The 21,373-nt window shown below is 37.5% G+C and overlaps 1 protein-coding gene across 2 annotated transcripts in view; it reads left to right on the top strand.

Annotated features, from left to right (window-relative positions):
• The first annotated feature begins 2,840 nt into the window (after window positions 1–2,840).
• The window catches only part of RDX (radixin), a 99,115-nt gene continuing 80,582 nt past the window's right edge, over window positions 2,841–21,373 (top strand). For both annotated transcript variants that reach the window (XM_054592283.1, XM_054592284.1), the window contains exon 1: window positions 2,841–3,113. The gene's annotated coding sequence lies outside the window, so the exon portion shown is untranslated. The remainder of the gene's footprint in view (window positions 3,114–21,373) is intronic.

The raw sequence follows: 21,373 nt of genomic DNA, 5'->3' as shown, positions 1-21,373 counted from the left end.
AAAGATGGGCCTTTGGAGACAGGTTCAGGGGGTTAGCCTGGGATGACCTATCGCTGCTAGCTACCCTGGCTGTAAGTCTTGTGGGGACACTTAGAGCTTAGGAGAAAGAAAGCAAAGATACAAGGCTGAAGAATGGTGTGAGGTTGCTCCAGAGAGAGGCCATGCACTGGGATGTTTGTCTTAAGGGTCTTTTGTTTTCTAAGGGCTGGAATTTTAGGGGAGATTTCAGGGGAGGATCTCAATAGAATATTCATCCAGATGTGTCCTTTAATTAGCTGATTCATCAAAGTGAGCTTATAGAGTGATGGTTCTGGTCTCTACAGATTGGTCAGCCCTAGGGTAGGGGGCCATCGGTAATTGTTTCTGGGCTTGATATTGGCCATGGCATTGCTTCCTCTGGTTTTGCTGCTTTTCTGGGCCTGGAGATGAAACACAGCTGAGCCCTAGATGTCAACTCTAGTTTGACCAAAACTCTGTCTCTGTGGTCAGCAGACTCGAGGTTTTGTTTCTAAGATTATTCGAGGCTGATCAGAATCTCATTGTCCTGCAGGCTTGATGCTTAAGGGAGTGGTCCTGCGAGAGAGAAGGAGGCAGGTGAGTCAGGGTGCTGGATGAGGCCAGTTCGAGTCAGCTGTCTCTCTGTTTCCCCGTTCCATTTGCCAAGGAATTTTCCTGGCTTCTTATTAGCCTGCCTCAGATTTGCTATTTTTGTGTAACTGACAGCCATATTGCAGTAAAAACTTAGATTTTTTTTTTATACTGCAAAAGTAACATAGAAGATACTGAAGAATAGAATACAGGAAAAAAAATGCCTATAGAAACACTATGCAGAGACAACTCTTGTTTCAATTTTTCTTTTTTTTCTAATACTTCATATATTTTTTAACATTGGTGTGATCATATTTACTATTAAAAAAACCCACTTGCCATGATGTTATATACATTAAACATTTAAAATTCTTACCAAAAATGCTACATATTTATTTTTGCATCTTATATATAACATTTTTATGTAGAATTTATGAATAAAGCTTTTGCTCTGTTTCAGATTTTTCATTCAGAAAGAATCCCAGAAATGGGATGACAGTTTCCATGGATATTTTAATAGCTTGAATCACAGTGACAAATTGCTCTTTAAACAGGTTATTTCAGTTTGTACATCCACTCACAACGTCTGTGAGCACCCTTTTTATCTTAGTCTTGGATATTATCTTTTACTTAAACATTTACTAATATGATAGCCAACTGAAATGTTACCATTTTTGTTTTGTCTTGTTTGCTGTTGCATAGTAAAGAATAAATAAAATCAAGGTTTTGGAGTCAAAAGTAACTTGTTTGGTCATAGCTTTGCCACTTTACAGCTGTGTTACATTGAGCAAATTACGTAACTACTTTGAGGCTCTCTTCATTCTTTGTTTTTTTTCTCCTCCCAAGCACAGGGGTGTTGTAACTGTTAAAAGAAATAGTCATATAAAAGCGTTTTACACCAGGGTTTGGTACATAACAACGAATCCCTCCACTTTCCATTGCAAAAGTGTGTTATATACTTTTACTTAGTGTACCACCTAGGAATTCACTTATTACTTTATTATGCATGCAACTTGTGGGTAATTCTTGCACTCCAGAGAGAAGGTCAGGGAACAATCTTTAAATAAAAATTTTAAAAAAACCCCACACCTGCCTTCCATCCCTCCATCCTTGAGGAATTTGCAATCTAAAGGTCTTTGAGTTGACTCTTGGGGCTTTTAATTGTTCAGAGGTCTCAAAGGGTAACAAGTGAAACTCACTGAAGAGTATAGTCAAAGTGATCTAGGGAGAGAGTTCCAGGAAAAGCTACTGTCTCAGGGTAGGCAAATGCTAAGGAAGTACATGAATTATTGTTCTATAAAAGTTAAGTACACTCATGGGCTTTTATTTGAATCTAAAGTTTGTTCATAAAAGTAAACTATATGAAGTACTACAGAGCAAGCTAGGCTAATCTGATTTTGTGCACTTGCTGTTTATGTATTTATATAACAAGTTTTACTCTTTGTATCCCAGAAGAAAATAGCGAGAGGGATCATGTCATAGATGACACAACACTGACCAGAAGTCTATCTAGTCCCAGCCACTAACTTAAGTGAGTAGGCTAGAGTATGATCAAATGTTTTTCTCTAAGTTTAGAAAAATTTAGGTTTGGTTGCGCTTCGGGGCTTCACTTCCAACTTTTCAATCGACTTCTTCCAAATGCCAAAGAATGTCGGTGGTAATAAAAAATTATCAAATATCCTCGCCTAGATAAGTCTCCTCTCTCGTTTGGGGCCACATCCATAGAGGTTTTGGTGGAACTTCAAAACTGCCCCCGAAAAAGCAAGTTATTCTAGTTGGGTAAGGCCTGCCAAAATAATTTAACCTTCTTTGTTGCAAATATAAAGTCCTCTAAAATAGGCCCATTTCTTTCTCTTAATCCAGGACTTTCAATCTGAACAGCTAAGCAACACACACTATGTGGTTCTGGATTCCCTGTGGGAAGAATTCCCCCTTGTGGGCGACGTAGAATCCCTCGGTGAGTTTTCTGGCACCAGCGCTAGTTTCAAGTTTCTACTCTTGAGGGAGGCGGAGGGCGCTCTCTGCGCTTTGGGGTGGGCGGCTCCGCTTCCCCTAACAGCCGGCTTCACTCGTGCCCAGCCCCTGGAAAGTCTCTCTTCCTCCGCAATCGCCCCATTTCCCCCGGGACTCACGGAGGCCACGGCCAGTTCCTCGCGGGGCCCATTCCCTTACGATGAACCGCGTCGACGCCCTGCGCGGCGGGCACTTGGGAGCCCGAGGGGCGGGGCGGGGCGGGGCTCGGGCGGCTTTCGCGGCGGCGGCAGCGGCGTTGGCGCTCTGGTAGTGGCGCGAGGCCGGCCGGCCGACAGGGGGAGGCGGGGGGCTCGGGGCAGCCCCGCCTTCTCCCCCCCACCTCACGAGCCACTGGGCGGCCATATTGCGGAGCTGTCTGCGGTGGCAGCGGCGCCTGTCCTCTCCACACCGCTCCTACCAGCGCCTCTCCCTCCCTGCCGCAGCGCCAGGCGCGGCAGTGCCGCTGAGCGCCCCAGCCACACTCCGGGCGGGAGGACCCGCTCTCTGTTGCGGTAAGCCGCCGGCGCCCTCCCTCCCCCAACGCCCCCGCTCCCCGGCTCCACCAGAGACGCCGAGGTGGCGAGAAGTTGCGGGGGCCCTCGCTGCTAGGGCCTCGCGCGTCTGTTTGCGCGCCGCGGCGCCGCCGCCCTAGCGGCCCAGCTGTCTGGCCAGGCCGCTCCCTGGTTCGGCGGAGTCGCGAGGCCCGGTCCGAGTCTTGACCGGGCTGCGGCCCGAACACGCAGTCGCACGATTCTCCTCCCGGCGGGCGCGGGGTCCTCCTTTGGCCTCGGTCCCAGACCCTTCTATGTGCTCCGGGGACGGTCGGATTCCCGCCGTCTGGGCGCGGCCCTGGGCTCCGCCTGGCGCGTCTCCTTAGGGTAGTTTGAAAATACAGATATTAGCGTACATAGAAATAGAATTTGCGGTGCAGGGAAGGAATTTATTAGAACTTCTTCCCCGGCCTCCAGTTTGAAAGTAAGGGTGTTGAATTACTAGAGAGCGTGTGTTCCGCCCTGGCGGCAAAGGAGATGTTGCATTACTGGGTTTGGGGTGCTGAGCCGCTCCTGGCCATCCGCACCCGGGAGCGAGGGCCGCGTTTCCCGTCCCCTCCTGTCTACCTGCTGCTGCTGCTGCTGGCGACCTTGAAGCCTTAGAAACTTGCTCCGGCCACGAAGGCAGCCCGACTTGGTGTCGTAGACCCCACCAGACAAGTTGAGTTCATTACAGTCCCCGCTTCCTTAAAAGGGTTCTAAACTTAATTCTTAGGCTAACTAGAAAAAAGGGGCACTACATTTTTTAGTTTAAAAAAGAACACTTCCTATATAGATATGCTATGGTTCTTTAACCATTCCCAGTATTTGGGTTTTTTCCCCCCTTAAGGTGTGGTTTTTAATGAGGTTGGAAATGTAAAGTTAACTGCATCTAAGGTGTATTTTGAAATACAGTTGAGATTTTCAAGAAGACATTTTAATGAGTCTTGTGGCACCAGGACTGGCATGATGTGAATGTAAAAGCCTCAGCTAGTAAGGGTTTATTTGGTAGACGAATTCTTGGACATAAACATTACAATCTATTGTTTACGGAGCATTTTTTAGAACACTAACCCTAAATACTCTTTTATATTTCTCACTGAGTTCTGAATGAACAATTGTCTCGTTCATTTTGCCGAATAAATAATGGCTTAATCCATTTGCCAAAAGAGCATTATTAGATTTGGGAAGATGATTAATACTCAGACTTGCAATTTTTTATTATTATTTTTTTAATACCATTGCTTTCAGATAGTGTGCTTTGTCTTCCGGAGAAATTACTAATAGTAATTTACCTCAAGTATGACGACATTTAGAACATTTATTTTGAAGTTAATATAGTATGCTTTAAAAAGGATTGCACTGACTTTGTTTCTTTGTTTAATCACTTTTATATAGGTTGGAGTTTAATGAGCAGTTAATACGTTTTTAGGAAGGAATAAATAGAAATACATTGGAATTCTTTACACTTTTATTTAAATGACACAAAATTTGATTATAGCATTTAAAAATATTAAATTCTTGCTCTTGTGGATTATAAATTGTTTGTTTACTACTGTATCCCCTCACATGGAAGAGCAGGTAGGAGAGGCTCAGAAATATTTGTAGAATGAAAATAATTTCGGTGTGGGGGAAGTATGTTGTGTCTGTCCTTTGTTTGTTTTAGACATTGTTATTACTTAATTGGAAATTAAATTCATTCTTTTTTCTGCGGGGGTAAGAATGACAGGCTTTACTATGCCTTCTCTGTTTTGCTAACCCTTAGTAGTCTTGGAAGGGGAACGGGGGAACAAGGATTGTTTCTTGTTTATTGCTTCACCATTCTCAAGGGCAGAATTGGATATTTTATTCATTTTAATCTTTTGCAGGCTGTTGAAAGACTATATATTTTATCTTTAAGTTCTCAATCTTAAGTCTACTATCCATAGTCTAATGTAATAGAGTCTGAAATGTTGGATGATGGTGGGATCCTTCTTTTTCATCCATTTTAAACTTACTGTGTTTTAACTTACGCCATTTAAAGATGGCATATTTTTAGTAATATTTCCCAAAGACCAAACCCTAAAAACATGTCCTATTAAGATTGTGAAGGCTGAGCTTTGCTGGTGGAGCATACCTGATAGAACATAGCTAATAGAATTTTATGCTACTGCTGTGAATCTGGGAAGCCAAGGAAGTCATCTTTTTTGGATGGCTTGGACCTCCTACAGATGGAGAGCTGGGGGACACTTTTTACCCTGAACCACTCTTGGGGTACTGGTTCAGTGGAACTGGATTGGGTTGCTGTAGACTCCACCCATACATGGTTATTTTAATGCCTGTTGGTGTTCCTGAAGGCTAACGGCTGTTTAGGAAACGTCCCTAGCTTCTGCAGCCGGCGTGTCTTCTCACCTAAATGATGTAGAAGTGGCCATTCTGACCCTGGAGAATTCGTTAATCTCTAGCTTCTTTCACAGAACTTTTGCCTTTCCTAATCATTTTAGTTCCTGTTGTATTTCTCAATATTAATTTATATTGATGATATATTTTAAACCATTTTTAAAGTAAAAAAGTAATAAATTTTAGGAGAAAGTTTTAAGACCCAAAAAAATGTAAAGGGGAAAGTAAAAGTCCTCCTCAGTCCCCAGAGCCCCCTCAACCTCTTTCCTAGTCCTGTTTCTCATAAGTATGTATTGCCATTAGCAATTCCTGGTATGTAGAAAATGCCAGTGCTTATGAAAGGATAAACATATACTTTATATATCTTATTTTTGAATTTAAAGCCTATAAAAATAAGGTTACTTTGGAACAGACATTGAAATGGTGTTTATTTCTGTTTTAAACATTAATGTTTCTCAGATTTTCATCATTTGCATGAAACAGCTGAATGGAATGTCCTATAACAGCGATTTTCAACCAGTGTGCCACAGGAATTTTTAAAACATGCAAGATCTGATTATTTAGTCAGGGGTACTGACCTCTCTTCCCTTAGATTGTCAAATAAAAAAATGACAGCAGCGCTGGCTGAGCCACTGAATTGGTTGGAGTGTCGTCCCAGACACCAAAAGGTTGCATGTTTGCTCCCTGGTCAGAGGCACACACCTAGTTTGCAGTTTGATTCTACTTTGTAGTTCATTCTCAGGTCAGAGCAAATGCCAGAGGTAACTGATAGATGGTTGGGTGTTTTTCTTTCTCTGGGTGGGCCCCGCCCTGCCCCCCCTCGCTTCTTTACCTCTCTCCCTTTCCCTAAAATCAATAAACATATCCTTGGGTGAGAATTTAAAAAATATTATTGAAAAACGACAATAGCCAACACAACGGTAGCCGTCCATTGTGAACAAACCAAAATTATGTCTTTTTTCATGAGAAGGGCAAAAATTTACTTCTTGGTGTGCTGCAGAATTTAATAGTTAATGTGTGCCATGAGATGAAAAAGACTGTCCTATAAAAATTCTTGTGTGCTTATGTATATGTGCAGATTTTCTTGACTAATGATTACAGGTGAAATTCACCTCTTGTTTTCTTCTTAGAATGTCATATATAAATGTCAATGTAGAATGGTGTCCTTTGAAAAAGGGTTTATATAGTTTTGCGTAGTGAAATGTCCACATAATGTGTGTATTTCTACCTGGGAACTGTTTGGAAAGAAAATAATGTTCATGTGATTCTTGTCTTTTTTTTCTTCCATTATTAACTCTAATTTCAGCCTCCTGGAAGAGAGGGGTTCATTCAGGTTAGGAGATACATAGGATGGTTTATTTTTTCTTTTAATAATAGGTATGTATATACAGAAATCCTTGCAGGTTCACTAGTTTAAAAGAGTTTTATTTACATTCGCATATGAATAAGTTGTATTTTTTCTATTGTAATAATTGTTATATTTTAACAATTCTAAATTAATTTTATGGCTCTTATATACAAATAAGGCAGCTAAATTTTACATCAAGTGATCTAATGTGTATGACTAGAATGCTCAAGAAAAGCTTGTTACTTTTTTACTTTTCTGCATAATTTATATGTATTTTAAATAAATTTTTTTAATCCTCATCATAGGATATATCCATTGATTCCAGACAGAGGAAGGGAGAAACATGGGTCAGTTGCCTTCCCAATGCCCCCTCATCCCCACCCCCAACAGGGGACCATACCCGCAACCTAGTCATGTGCCCAGAGCAGGTATTGAACCCACGACCTTTCAGTTTACGGGAGGACTCTCCAACTGAGAGGCCAGAGCTTAAGTAAACTATTTTTAAGGTCTAGTAAAGTTGATAAGTTTGAGAAAGACACTCTTTACTGTTAACTGGTTTAGAGATCAGGTCAGCAAACTGGCTTGCAAGGCCAAATGTAGCCTGCTTTTGTAAAAATTTCATTGCAACACAGAAATGTCCATTCATTTACATATTGGTTGCTTTTGAGCTGTAATGACAGAGTTTATATTTTTTGCAAAACTTAAATACTGTCTGACTCTTTACAGAAAAAGTTTGTCAACCCCTGGATTTATAGGAAAGAAAATCCTGTTGAAAAATATTTAAGATAAAGTTATTGAAGAAGGAGGTACTGCATTTTATTCTCAATTATGGAAATTATAAAAATTATGAATTTCAGTATCAGTCATTGATACATTATTTTTTTCTGAGTTGTAGGTAGTCCCTGAGCTTTCAGAACCTTAAATGTTCCTTTTATTTGTGAAGAGTCGTAGTTAATAGGACTGGCTGCAGGTGAAATTGTGAAGTGGCAGTCTTCAGTTTCAAGTCCTTACATCACTTAAGATGCTTTTGCTGCCATAACAGAAAATTCTCAAACATGCTTCAATAATGAGGAAATTTATTATCTTACATAATAAAATCTAGAGGCTCAAGAATAACAATAACAACATCAAGGATTCATTCTCTTTCCAACTCACATGAGTTGCGGTCTTCCATTAGCTTTGTGATAAGATTGCTTCCCCCTGTTTCCAGTTCGGCTACAGCAGGACCAGCATCCCATCCAGACACAAAAGCAAAGGAATGAGAAGAACTGTCTCTTTTCCAGAAGCCCCTCAGCAGATATTTTAGTGTCATTGGTCACGATTGGGGCACATGTTCTGTACCTAGCCAGTCACTGGCGATGGTAATGAAATTGCCCTTCTAACTCAGTTTTTATTAGGTTATTTTCCTTATTCATATACCAAATGTCTTGGGTTCTTTCATACTCCCACCAAAATCAGGTACAAGATTGATCTGTCATACATAATCTAGCATGAATATGTGAGTTCATATTTTACAATATACAATCCTCACTAGAGGATCTGTTTATTGATCTTCGAGAGGAAGGGAGAGAGAAAGAAATGGAAACATCGATCAGTTGCCTCCTGTATGTACCATGATCGGGGATTGAACCCAAACCCTGGGTATGTGCCCTGACTAGAGATCGAACCTGTAACTGTTTGGTGTACCAGGTGTTGCCCCAACTAACTGACTCACCCGGCCAGGGCCAAATTTATTTAAATTATAGAATGAAAAGCATTGCTTTCCTGCTAAACTATTTTAAGGCAGGAGTCGACAAATTATGGCCCATGAGTCAGCCTACTGCCAGTTCTGTAAATAAAGTTTTATTTGAACATATCATAGCTCATTTGTTTACATATTATCTATGTCTTTTTTGATGCTACAACAACAGAGGAATTGGAACAGAGACCATAAGATCAACAAAATTTTAAGTTTACTTCGCTAGTTCTTTATAGAAAAAGTTTGCCAGCCCCTGCTTTAAGATACCTTTCATACATTGAAATATTTATAATTATATGCCAAATACTTATTATATTTGATGTGTAAGATATTGAGAAGGTCACACTGCAATAGGAATAGAGTTGTGCCATATTGTAGGTAGATCATGAAGTATAAGTGCTCTCATATTCATAAACTGTGGTTAATATTCAGTGCAACAAATTTGAACCTATCTTTGTTTTTCTATTATAAACATTTCTTATATGATATTTTTATGTTTCTATAAATGTAAAATGAAGAAATTCGACTGGATTTAGCTTTCTTACCTGGTAGTATTTAAAATTAATCATTGAGATGATAATGCGTTATTTGTTTTTCTACCCACCTTGGGAATAACACAGATACGGTGTTTCTTTTACATTTATAAAATTCTTTTTAGAAGAGTGTAAATTCAACGTAAAGCTTTTTAAATATTGCAGTTCTTTATATTTAAGTTCTAGACATTGCATTTTCAATAACATGTATATTTTGCTAAAAATGCTGAATTTTATTTCCTTGAAGACATCCTTGAACAAAAATCATTTCCTATGTAAGAAAGTGCTTAATACCTTATTTAATATCATTGTTATAGGAAATCCATTTACTGAGGTGATTATGTCAGTACTAATGTGTACTTGAAACATCTTTAGAGGTAGACTTTTGATGTGAGAACAACAGAAGAAAGAGCTTAAACTTCTTGAACAGCTCTAGTAATTGTTTGGGATGAATTTACCTAGAATGTCAGAAAATGGCAGAATAGGGTAGCCAGAAGAGCCCAGAACTAGGATATTAATGGACCTCTGACTTTGTTAACTGGACTAACTACTTTGGGCAAGTCACTTACCTGAATCTGAATTTCCTTGGAAGAGTATAGGGGGGTTAAGTGGTAATGGAAAAAAATACAATAAAAAAGAAAACTTAAAAGAAGAATGAGGGATTGTGGCCTGGCCAGTGTGGCTCAGTTGGTTGGAGTGTCGAATGGCAACTGAGATGTTGCTCGTTCATTCCTGGTTAGGACACATGCCTAGGTTGCAGGTCTGATCCCTGGCCTGGGCATATGCGTCCTATCCCTGTCTAGGCATGTAGGAGAGGCAACACACTGATGTGTCTCTCTCACATCTGTGTTTCTCTCTCTCCCTTCCTCTTTCAGGTGAGGATTAAAGAAAAAAAAAAAGAATGAGGGATTGTGATACCTATCTTGGGGGGGGAAGGGGAGGAAAGGCAGTTACGAAAATTAGATAATGTAAAGTGACTGAAGAGTGAGCATTCAACAAATACTCCCTCCATTCACTACCCTTGTCCTTGCTATTGGCCTGTTTTCAAAATGGAGCTTAAAACTCTTGTCCTCTTTGTTTCACTTGAGGAATCACATGGCATTATATAGGTAAAAGTGCATTGTTAGTGCTATTAAATGCAGTATTAACACTGAGCTAAACATAAAATAAAAATTGTTTGAGTATATTAGAGGTTTTAAGCCTGTTGGTCTATATGAATTTGGTTAGGGGAAAAGAGTTACATCTTTATGTATTTCCTTTCGTTGTGAATGTGGCAACAGTAGCAGAGACTATTTCCAATAGAAATTGCAGATAGTTCATAATCCATTACCGTTGCGGATAACTTAAAGTGACATTTATACTCATCATTAGAAGTTTAATTATTAGGCCCACTAGTAGATATTGTTGTTTAAAGATTAATAAAGAAGCACATGTATTACTCTAAGTTTGTATGTTTTGTATTTTGATCATTGTATTTCAATATAATTGTTTTTGGTATTTTACGTATTTCATTTTGTGCATTTAAAAATTCTTACATACTGGGTTTTTTTTTTTTTTTTTTTTTTTTTAGAGAGAAGGGTGAGAGAGAAACAAACAGATATATATATGTTTTTTAAATATTTACTGATTTGAGAGAGAGATTTGTTGTCCCACTTATTTATGCATTCATTGGTTGATTCTTGTTCGTGCCTTAGTTGGGATTGAATCTACAACCTTAGCATATAGGGACGACCTTCTGACCAATAGAACTACCCGGTCAGGGCAGATTTGTTTTTGTGCATTTTACCCCGACTGGGTAGTTCAGTTAGTTAGAGTGTCATCTTGACAAGCCAAGGCTTTGGGTTTTTAAAAAAATTTTATTTTTTTTAGAGGGGAAGGGAGGGAGAAAAGAGAGGGAGCAAAATACCGATATGTGAGAGAAACATCTATTGGTTGCCTTTCAGATGCTCCCAGCTGGGGACCTTGCCCACAATCCAGGCATGTGTCCTGACTGGGAATCAATCTGAGACTTTCGGTTTGCAGGTTGGCCCACAATCCACTGAGCATTACCAGGCAGGGCAAGGTTGTGGGTTTAACCTGGATCAGGGCACATACAAAAAGCAACCAATGAATGCATAAATAAGTGGGACAACAAATTGATGTTTTTCCCTCTCTCCCTTCCTTTATCAAATCAATAAATTAAAATATTTTATAGGAAGAGGTTCATAGGGTTCATCAGAGAGACCCAAGGTGGGTAAAATTAAGAACTTTTTTTTTTTTGTAGCCCTGGCTGGTGTGGTGCAGTGGATTGAGTTCTGACCTGTGAATCAAGGGGTGGTTGTTTAATTCCCAGTCAGGACTCGGGCCTGAATTGTGGGCTACATCCCCAGTTACGGGGGGCGTGAGAGGCAACCAATAGATGTTTCTCTCACACGTTGGTATTTCTGTCCCTCTCTTTCTTCGTCCCTTCCCTTCTCTCTAAAAACAAATAAAACTAAAATCTTTAAAAAACATGAAAATAAAATCTTTTTAAAAACCCTTCTTTTTGTAGATGTTGTTATTGATTTGACTGCCAGTTACCTTATTAATTCAGTGTGTACTTCTCTTTGTTATACTGTTTCCCAATTCACAGTAAATTGGCAGAGGAATTCTTTTGTAATTTTTTAGTCTGTAGAGAGACCAAAATTGTGTTCAGAGATTACTTTTGTGTTGCAAAGACAAAATTTACAGCTAGGCTTTGGGAAAAAGACAAAAAAATTATAGTTAGGCTTTGGGAAAGATTATTTTAAGAGTAAAATTAAGCAGCCTGATATAAATTATTGAAGCTTTAGTGCAGGCCCAGTGTGGACTAGACTTAACACCTGTTTTACCACCTGACAGGTAGGAAAAGTGTGTTGTGTTGCTAGCAGTCTTACTATAGTGCAAGGTGTTAAGTATGAGGCTGTTTTTCCATTTCATGAGGTAGAGAGGAGGCTGTTTTAAGGTGCCTTTAGGGTTAAAGAGAAAATGAAGAGAATATTTTGTATTAATCATTTGTTTCTAAAATGTGACATTTAGTGTTTGAGAATATACATGAAATATTCTGGAAGTGGGGGATATGTATGCTGGCAACATCTCTTAATCATTGGTTATTTTGCTGCCATGGCTGTGGAGGGAAAGACTACTAGAAATTTAGGAAGAGTGGGGAGTAGGGACTAGTTTTTCCTCAGTAATTAGGTATAATGAGGGCAGAGGGAAGAAGAGTTGATTTTTACTATGTATCTTTGATATACAGTGGTTTAGGTGATTATATATTACCAATTTTTAGAAAGGAAGATACTGGCAAAGTAGTCAAAATGAATCAATTAGAGGAGGAACCTTAGGATATGTATCTTGTTATGTATCATGGTTTTTCATGTGATGTTTGTCTGTCCTGCTACTAACAGATGCCAGTTTCAATAACAAATATGCTAATACAATTGAAGGACTAGAAGTGTTCAATTGAGGTTAAATAATATTGTGATATAAATATTTTTCAATAGTCACTTGATTGGCTAAAAACTTAGGGTTTTTTTAATGTGACTTTTTTTTTTTAAAGATTTTATTTAATTTTAAGAGGGGGAGAAAAACATCAATGTGTGGCTGGTTGCCTCTCATGATCCCCCACCTGGGGACCTGGCGTGCAACTTAGGCACTTGTGCTGACTGGGAATTGAACCAGGATGCTTTGGTTTGCAGGCCAGTGCTCAATTCACTGAGCCACAACAGCCAGGGCTAAAAACTTAGATTTTAATTGTATTTACATACAGGCTCATCCTAAAAAATTTCAGGCAGAATTCTTATTTATAACATACTACATAAGCTAGTAAACTGATACATAAACAATTTAGTGAAATAAATTCTCATCTAATTTTTAAAATTAGGAACTTAACAGAAATGAGACCCTGATTAGAATTAAGTGCTCAGTTCTGTATATTCAGATATCATTTGTAAGGATACCTACAGTTTTACCTAGTTAAAATGGGTGGTTCTGCCCTCTCACTTATCCATATGTTAATGTTGATAACTTGTCATACTAAACCGCTAAAAAAACTGGTTTATCATGTCACATAGAATAATTTCAACATTAATTGTAGTTTTATGATTGGCTGTTTTAAGGAGTGCTGCTGAGAATATTTTGGTACAGGTTACCTTCTTTTGTAGTTGTTTATTTCTTTCGGATATATTCCAGAAGCAGAATTTCCTGTTCAGAAAGAGTAGCTTTTCTTATGTATTGACAATTTACTTTAGAAATTTGGAGCCAATTTATGGAGCTACTAGCGGTGTTTATCTACTTGTTTACCAACACAGACTTATCAGTGCTGGCATGCACAATTAATACTTACTTTGAGAGTTTAATGAGTATATAATCAGTAATATTTAGTCATTGTGCATTTTTTAAAATCTATTTTTATTTTTTATTGGGGTGACACTGTTTAACAAAATTTACAGGTTCAGGTAAAGTCATTTTGATTATTAGTTTTGATCAGTAGGACAGCTGTACTTTTTATTTCCCATAGTATTTGTTGATAGAGTTTCTCACTTAACCATTTTTAGTGAGTGGGGTCCAAGTGTTATCCTTATATATTTATTTTTCACTTTCCATAGTAACTTTTTGTTATAGTTGTTGCATATTTTTCTATTTTAATTTTGATGTTCATTTTATTCTACCTAAGTACGGATTTTAAATAAAATATATTTGTTTTCATCATAACCTATATATCTTCCTTAATCGTATTTTCCTCTGAAACTATAATTTTTTTAATCTTTACTGTATTTTTTTTTGCATTACTGTTTAACCCCTTTATGCCCCCCTCCCCCTGCAATCAGCACCCTGTTGTCCATGTCCACGAGTCCTTTCTTCTTTTTGCTCATTCCTCTACCCCAGCCTCCCCCGACAATAGCTGTCATCCTTCTCTCTCTATCTATGAACCTGTCACCATTTTTCTTTAGTTCAGTTTGTTCATTAGATTCCACATTTTAGTGAAATGATACGGTATTTGTCTTTCTCTGACTGGCTTTTTTCACTTAGCATAATGTTCTCCAGGTCCATCCATGGAATTGTTTTTCTTGTCTCTTTTTGAAAAAAAAAGGTTAACCTACTTAGATTTTATTAAATGTTATGGCGAAGTTATAGGTCCAAGTTTAGTTTAGTTACTTCAATTTTTGTTCTTTCATTTTAAGGAATTTGTTTTTCTTCTTACAGCTCTACATTTTTTATTTTAGAAATTTATAGATTAATTCTAATTCCTTAGAGACTTAATAATTTAGAGTGTGATCATTCTGGTTTTGCTATACTTTTTAAAAAGAAAAATGATACCATATGTATGGTTTTATAATCTGCATTTTTACTCTGTAGTTTGTGAAAAATTTGCCACGTTACTTAATATTTTTTTGATAACATTTTGATTGGCTGTATTTTGGCCTAGCAAAGCCTACAGATATATCTAACCTCTTAACTAACCTTTCAGTATTTCCTAATTTCTCGGTTTTTTGTTTTTGTTTTTTGTTTTGCAATTGTTTGCTTCCTTGTCAGCTTTTGGTATTATCAGTTAATTCTTTTCTTAAAAAAATTAATTTATTTATTTTTTCAAATACATTTGTCTCTGCCTACCCCCCACCACTTTCCCCTGCCCCCTCCCTCCCTCCCTCAACTCTTCCCCTTTGGTTTTGTCCAGGAGCCCTTGCTATATGTTCCCTGACTTTCCCCTTCCCTTCCCTTCCTTTTCCCCCGCCCTCCCCCCCTTCCCTCTTGTCTCTGTTGGTTTCTTTTCCTTTCAGTGTTGTTGGTCTTATTTTCCTTGCATCTTTGTATTGTTGGTTAGGTTCCACTTATAGGTGAGATCATATGGTATTTGTCTTACATGTACTTTTATATGTAACTAGAATCTGTAAATAGAATCTTTGTAGCTATACCATTTATACATTTGTTATTTTCTTTTTACAAATGAAATTATTTCCTACCTTTTTTTTTTTTAAATACAAAAAGAAGGTTGGTACATGGCAGAGCTCTGGACTCTAGGCGTCAAAAGTCCATTTGGTCATTTATTATCCATGTGATTTAGGACAAGTCACTTTTATGCAGATATTTCTTTAACTGTAAAGTATCCATATGCTACCTGTGTTGTGTGTCTCCTCATTTTTGTTAATAGAAAACTAAATGCTGTATAAGAACATACAACTATATAAATACAAGGCAGTGTTAAGTAATAACTTTATGCTAAACTGGTGAATAAGGAGGTAGAGCCATATTCTTCTCAGGTGATTTATACTAACTTGAAGTAAAACAGATTGAAGACTAACTTGAATTTTAAGAGAGAACACTGGTCTGAAAGTAAACATTTTTAGAAGCTTCTTTTAGAAGTTAATCATATCTGTTTTTGTGAAGGCTTTGGTGAGGTCCTGATAGTTAGGCTTTCTGGGGATGTAAAAAAATTAATTAGCTTGTGTAAAAACCTGGTTTTATGTATATTGATCTATAATATATATTTTTTATGTCAGCAGAACTCTCTTTTTAAACTTAAAACTTTAATGATGGATTATTTTGCTTGAAAGGTCCTTTTCTATAGAGTACAACCAGAAGTAACTCTTAATTGAGAACTTGGATAAGTTAATTTCTTAAACAGAAAAAACCCTACCTTTATTTAGTTCTAGTATTTGTGAGTAATACGTAGCTTTAGAAATTCTGCAGACCAATATACTTGTACTAATTTATCTGCTTAGCTAGACCTGTGTTTGGGAAGTGTTTTTTCTATAATTTGAGTGCTTTCACTTCATTTATACCCTAGCATATAATTAATGCTTCCTTTATATCCTTTGTTCCTTACTGATGAGAGTTGCCCATGATCAGTATATGGGCGGTCTTTGCTAACTTCTCTGGGGTGGTGTGGTCATGCGGTCTGATATGACAATGGGTGCTAAATCAAGAAAATGTAAAAATCGGTCTAGGACAGTTAAAATTTATTGTACTGTGAAAGGAGCAAATCTGAAATAACCTTTGTAGGGATACATACACAACCCAAGGTTTGTCAGACTCCCACATTTGTAAAGGACATGGGCTTTCTGTCCAAAATTACAAACCCTAAAGAAGTAAGCTGTAATGAACTGAAAATAGTAAAATAATAATATAGTGACATAGAGATAAAAGGATTCAAAACAAATTATACAATAAAATAACATTATTAATAAACATTTTTAAAAAGCCAGAAAAGGAATTTCTGGAATTAAAAAAATAATATAATTACTGGAATATTAAACCCATGGACATTAAAAACAACTGGAGAGAATTAGTAATTGGAGGAGTGTTGGGCAGACAGAGAAAGAGATGGAAAGTATGAGAAAGTAGGCATGGTTAGGGAATAAGATGCCCAGTATGTATATAAGAAGACTTGCTGAATGAAAAGAAAAAATGGGAAAGAAACAATGGCTAATACTTTTCCAGAATTTATAAAAAGTGCAAGTTGTTAGATTAAAGAAGCTTACCAAATCCTGTACAAAATGAAGCAAATCTGAAGAACACCCCCATCATCCCCCAATTTTTTTTTTTTAAACAAAGCAGAGAAGAAAGATATATTGCTTTCAGAGGAATGAGTTAGATTGACACCTGACTTCTTTTCAGCAGTAACAGATCCCTGGAAAATAATTACCTTCTGAATTCTGAGGGAATAACCATCAGTGTAGAGTTCTGTATGCAATTAAATTATTGCTTAATTAAAAAGGAGGTAGTCACTGGAAATGTGTAACAATTGTAAACCTATGCTCACCTAATAACAGCTTACAGCATATAAATTTAAAAATGGCAATCTATAAGAAGAAATTAACATCCACCATCGTACTTGGGAAAATTTACTCAGTTTTCTTCAAATTGATTAAGTAAACTAAAATGAATAATAGAGAGACAGTAAACAAAACATTAAATACTTGGTCTAGCTTGATCTAGCTTATCAACTGCAGAAAATATACTTTTATTTATGTTTGGAGCAGTAAAAAAACCCTAAATTGACCAAGTACTAAACATAAAGGAAAGCTAAGTGAATTCTTTGACTGTAGTATACTAAACTTAGAAATAAATAATAAAAAGATAGCAATCTGTCCCCAGGCCTCTCACCATTTCATTTGAAAACTTATAAAAGTTCTTAGTAATGATTAGAAATCATAATTAGGAAATGAAACATTTAGAGCTAAACAACAGTGAAAAATTACATATAAACACCTGTGTGGTAAACCACTAAAATGGCTGAGAAAAATTCTGTGGATTCAAATAGAAGGTAAGATATTTTCTCAAAAAATATTCCCCAGAAAAGGATATTTAAATTTGTGTTCTTAGGAACCCTCTAATTGCAGTTCTTACACTCGCTCTCTTTTTCTTGAACATGAAAGTTCAAGATGGCCACATTGACCTGAAGTGCCTTTTAGTACATGTGAGTTTGGAAAGCTCGGAGCTCATCTGATAAGAGGCAAAGAAATCTAGCACAGATCTGATGTTTTAAAAAAAAAAAAAAAAAATCACTTAAGCTCTGGTTGGGTGGCTCAGTTGGTTGGAGCTTAGTCCCATACACCAGAAGGTTGTAGGTTTGATCCCCTGTTAGGGCATATACTCAGGTTGCAGGTTCCTGCAGGTTCCATCCCTGATCTGGGTACATGAAGGAGGAGGGTGGGGGAGCCTGTCAGTATATCTAAAATGAATAAAAAGATACCCTTGGGTGAGGATTAAAAAAATCACTTAAAAAAATTATAGATTCTGGCTACATTATAAATACTAAAATATATCCCAATAGTACAAATAGGGAAAAAACTCCTAATATTTTACATAAATGGGTAATTGTGGCTTAGAATAAAAACTTCAATGATAGTATCATGTACTGATTCAAAAAGTGGTCATGTAATCTGGAAAATTTACTGTTACTCAAAAAGTTTTTATACATTAATGTCTCCCATCAGGAGTTTGAAGAAAAGTGTTTTATGACATATGAGATAAACAATAGTCTGAATTAATATTTTATAGATTGTGTTTTAATATTTAAGTGTACTAATAAGTACATATTTGGTTATTTTACGTATTCAAATAAAAATTATTTTAAAATATTTTACCTGGCAAAATAAGAAGATCGTTTTATATTTAGAGCTGCTTTAACCTTGGACATATTTAGCTAATGACTTAATGCACATATTAGAAAAGAAAAAGAATTGGAAACTACTTAGTTAACCTTTCACCTTTACAGACTAGAAAATGGGCCACAGAATAAAGCCAACAAGGGACAAGGAAAATGATGGTGAAAAGAACAAATTAACAAAAGAAAAATGTAAGAAACAAAATCAGAAATGAAAGCTGGCCTTTAGACCAATAAACTTAGGAAACTTCTGCAAAATGGAGGGCAAAAAGGGGGATTATACCTGCAAAGGTAATAAAGATATAAAAAATCACGAGAGAATACAGTTTCTAGAAATATATCACCAAGACTCTTATAGAAAAGCAGATTCAGCTGTAGAGTAGGGGTTTAAATGTTTTGGCCATATTATATTTGAGATAATCTTTATATGTTGAGCAAGCCAAGTTAGCCAGGTAAGTTTTGGAGATATGTACAGATTTTGAAGTTACTGGCGTATAGATGTTAAAAGCAGGTGTATTTGGAAGCTATTTTTAAGACCTGAGATGAGAGGGATCTGAACTAAGGCAGTGGAAGTTGGGACCCAGAGGGTATGGAGTTAGAAGATAGAACTGAAACACACTTAGGTTCATGAAAGTAGGTGACCATAGGAAGGGAATATCTACCTATCATTTCCTAGCTAAAAGTCAAGGAAATGATAAGAGTGAGGAAATGACAAGTTTACTACTTTAACTGAATTTCATAGCCCAATATATTAGATAAAAAACTCAGAAGTTCCCTCTGAGAGAGGTTTATTGGCACGTGATTGAGTAAAATTTAGGGAAATGACCTTAACTTCAATGCTTTAATTTTATTCCATTTGAATTTTCAGTTTTATTAGTTATAAAATCTTAAAAAAACAATTGATAATACAGTTTAAAAACATGAAGCTTGATTGTGTATTAATTTAGTTGAAGCTAGTATAATGAATAAAGTTTCTTGGCAGAGATATTACCAAAATAAGCTGATCTTCAAGTAATAATTTATGTAATATACATCTCATTATAGATTTTCAAATTGGAATGATAATCATTTTTTTCCTGGACAGGGAATAATGATTAAGACTGTTCGATCTTTAGGTAGATTTGTGGGGAACAACCACTTTTGTTAGATGTTGGTAAGAACATCTGCCCTAAGACGACAGCATGATGGTTTTTCTGGATTAGGACTCACTTTTCTTACCATAGGCGGAGAAGATAAAATTTGACATTGGTTTTATCTGCATTTCAGGGAAGGCCACTGACTTGCTGGTGAGTAGCATGCAGGTTGCTAAGTGTAGACTGTGGCTGTTTTATACATCTTAGGTGAATAAGCTGCTTGTATATTTTCTCTACTAGGATTTTTAAACTTCCAAGGGGAAAAAATAATTTTCTTTATAAAGTTATCTTTCATAGTTTACATTAGTCAGAATTTCCTTTTATCTATGGCAATACAGAAAAAGGGTTGAAAAGTATTTTTGAATTCATTTCTTTAAACTCTGAGTCCATCTGTCTTCACCTTTACTATCTCTGTGTCTACCAGCCTGGGTCTAGTGGGTGAATCTGACTCAAATGACAGTATTTGGGCCCTTGTTCCTTGCTCTGTGTTGTCTCTAATTAAAGTTTTAGTTGGTGATCAATATGCTTTATATTACTGTTATCAGAGACTCATGCTGTTTTAAATCACAGCTATAAATGTTTATAGAATGTGAAATAATAGTAGAAAACGTTGAAAATTACAAAAAAGTGAGAGTTCTCTGTTGCTATAAAGTTACATTTTAAATTGTTTTAATTTTTTAGAGTTGTATACCTGAAATGCATCATTGTATTAACCAGTCACCCCAATAATTCAATAAAAATAGAAAATAAAAAATAAAATGGGACTGCTGGCCAAGATGGAGGTATAGGTAGATACACTTTGCCTCCTTGCACAACCAGAAGGACAAAAACAAATTTAAATACCAAAAGTAATCAGAACTGCCAGAAAATCAAACTGTATGGAAGTCCGACAACCAAGGAACTAAAGAAGAAACATTCATCCAGACCAGTAGGAGGGGCTGAGACGGGCAGCTGGGGCGGAGAGGATGCAAGGCAGGGCACCTGGCAGACCCGGCAGTCCCACGTTTGCATGCGGATAAACCATGAGGACCAGCTGAGGAACGAGACAGACCGCGCAATCCAGGGTTCCAGTGCGGGAAAAGAAAGCCTCAAAACCCTTAGAGGTAAAAACCTGTGGGGGTTGCAGCGGCAGGAGAAACTTGCAGCCTCACAGGAGAGTCCGTTGGAGAGACACGCAGGGTCCGTGAACATACACAAACCCACCCAGCTGAGATACAGCACCAGAGAGCCCAGTTTGCTTGCGGGTGGTGGGGGAAGTGACTGAAAGCTGGCCAAGAGCCGAGCAAGTGGCATTGCTCCCTCTCAGACCCCTCCCCTACACACAGCATCACAACTCAGTGACCTGGGTTGCCTGACCCTGGCGAATATCTAAGGCTCTGCCCCTTCCAACCTAACAGGCGCGCTGAGACAAGGAAATATTGCCCAAATGAAAAAACAGATCAAAGCTCCAAAGATAGAACTAAGCGATGGACAGATAGCCAGCGTATCAGATGCAGAGCCCAAAACACTGGTAATCGGGATGCTCACTGAATTGGTTGAATATGGTCACAAAACGGAGGGAAAAGTGAAGGCTACGCAAAGTGAAGTAAAGAAAGATATACAGGGAGCCTACAGTAAAGGGGAAGAAACCAGGACTCAAATCAACGATTGGGAGCAGAAGGAAGAGATAAACACTCAACCAGAACAGAATGAAGAAACAAGAATTCAGAAAAATGAGAGGCTCAGGAACCTCTGGGACAACTTTAAATGTTCCAGCATCCGCATCATAGGGGTGCAAGAAGAAGAGGAAGAGCAAGAAATTGAAAACTGATTTGAAAAAATAATGAGGAGACTTTCTCAGTCTGGCCAAGGAAGTAGACTTCCAGGAGATCCAGGAAGTTCAGAGAGTCCCGACTTCCAGAGAAGTTGGACCCAAGGAAGCACACACTAAGGGACATCATGATTAAGTTACCCAAGCTTAAAGATAAGGAGAGATTCTTAAAAGCAGCAAGAGAAAAGGAGACAG

The sequence above is a fragment of the Pteronotus mesoamericanus genome, unplaced genomic scaffold (assembly GCF_021234165.1).
Source record: "Pteronotus mesoamericanus isolate MK-2021 breed Mesoamerican mustached bat unplaced genomic scaffold, CSHL_Meso_final scaffold_36, whole genome shotgun sequence".
NCBI lineage: Eukaryota > Metazoa > Chordata > Mammalia > Chiroptera > Mormoopidae > Pteronotus > Pteronotus mesoamericanus.
Note: the sequence above shows the minus strand (reverse complement) of the source record. Positions and strands in the feature narration are given on the sequence as shown.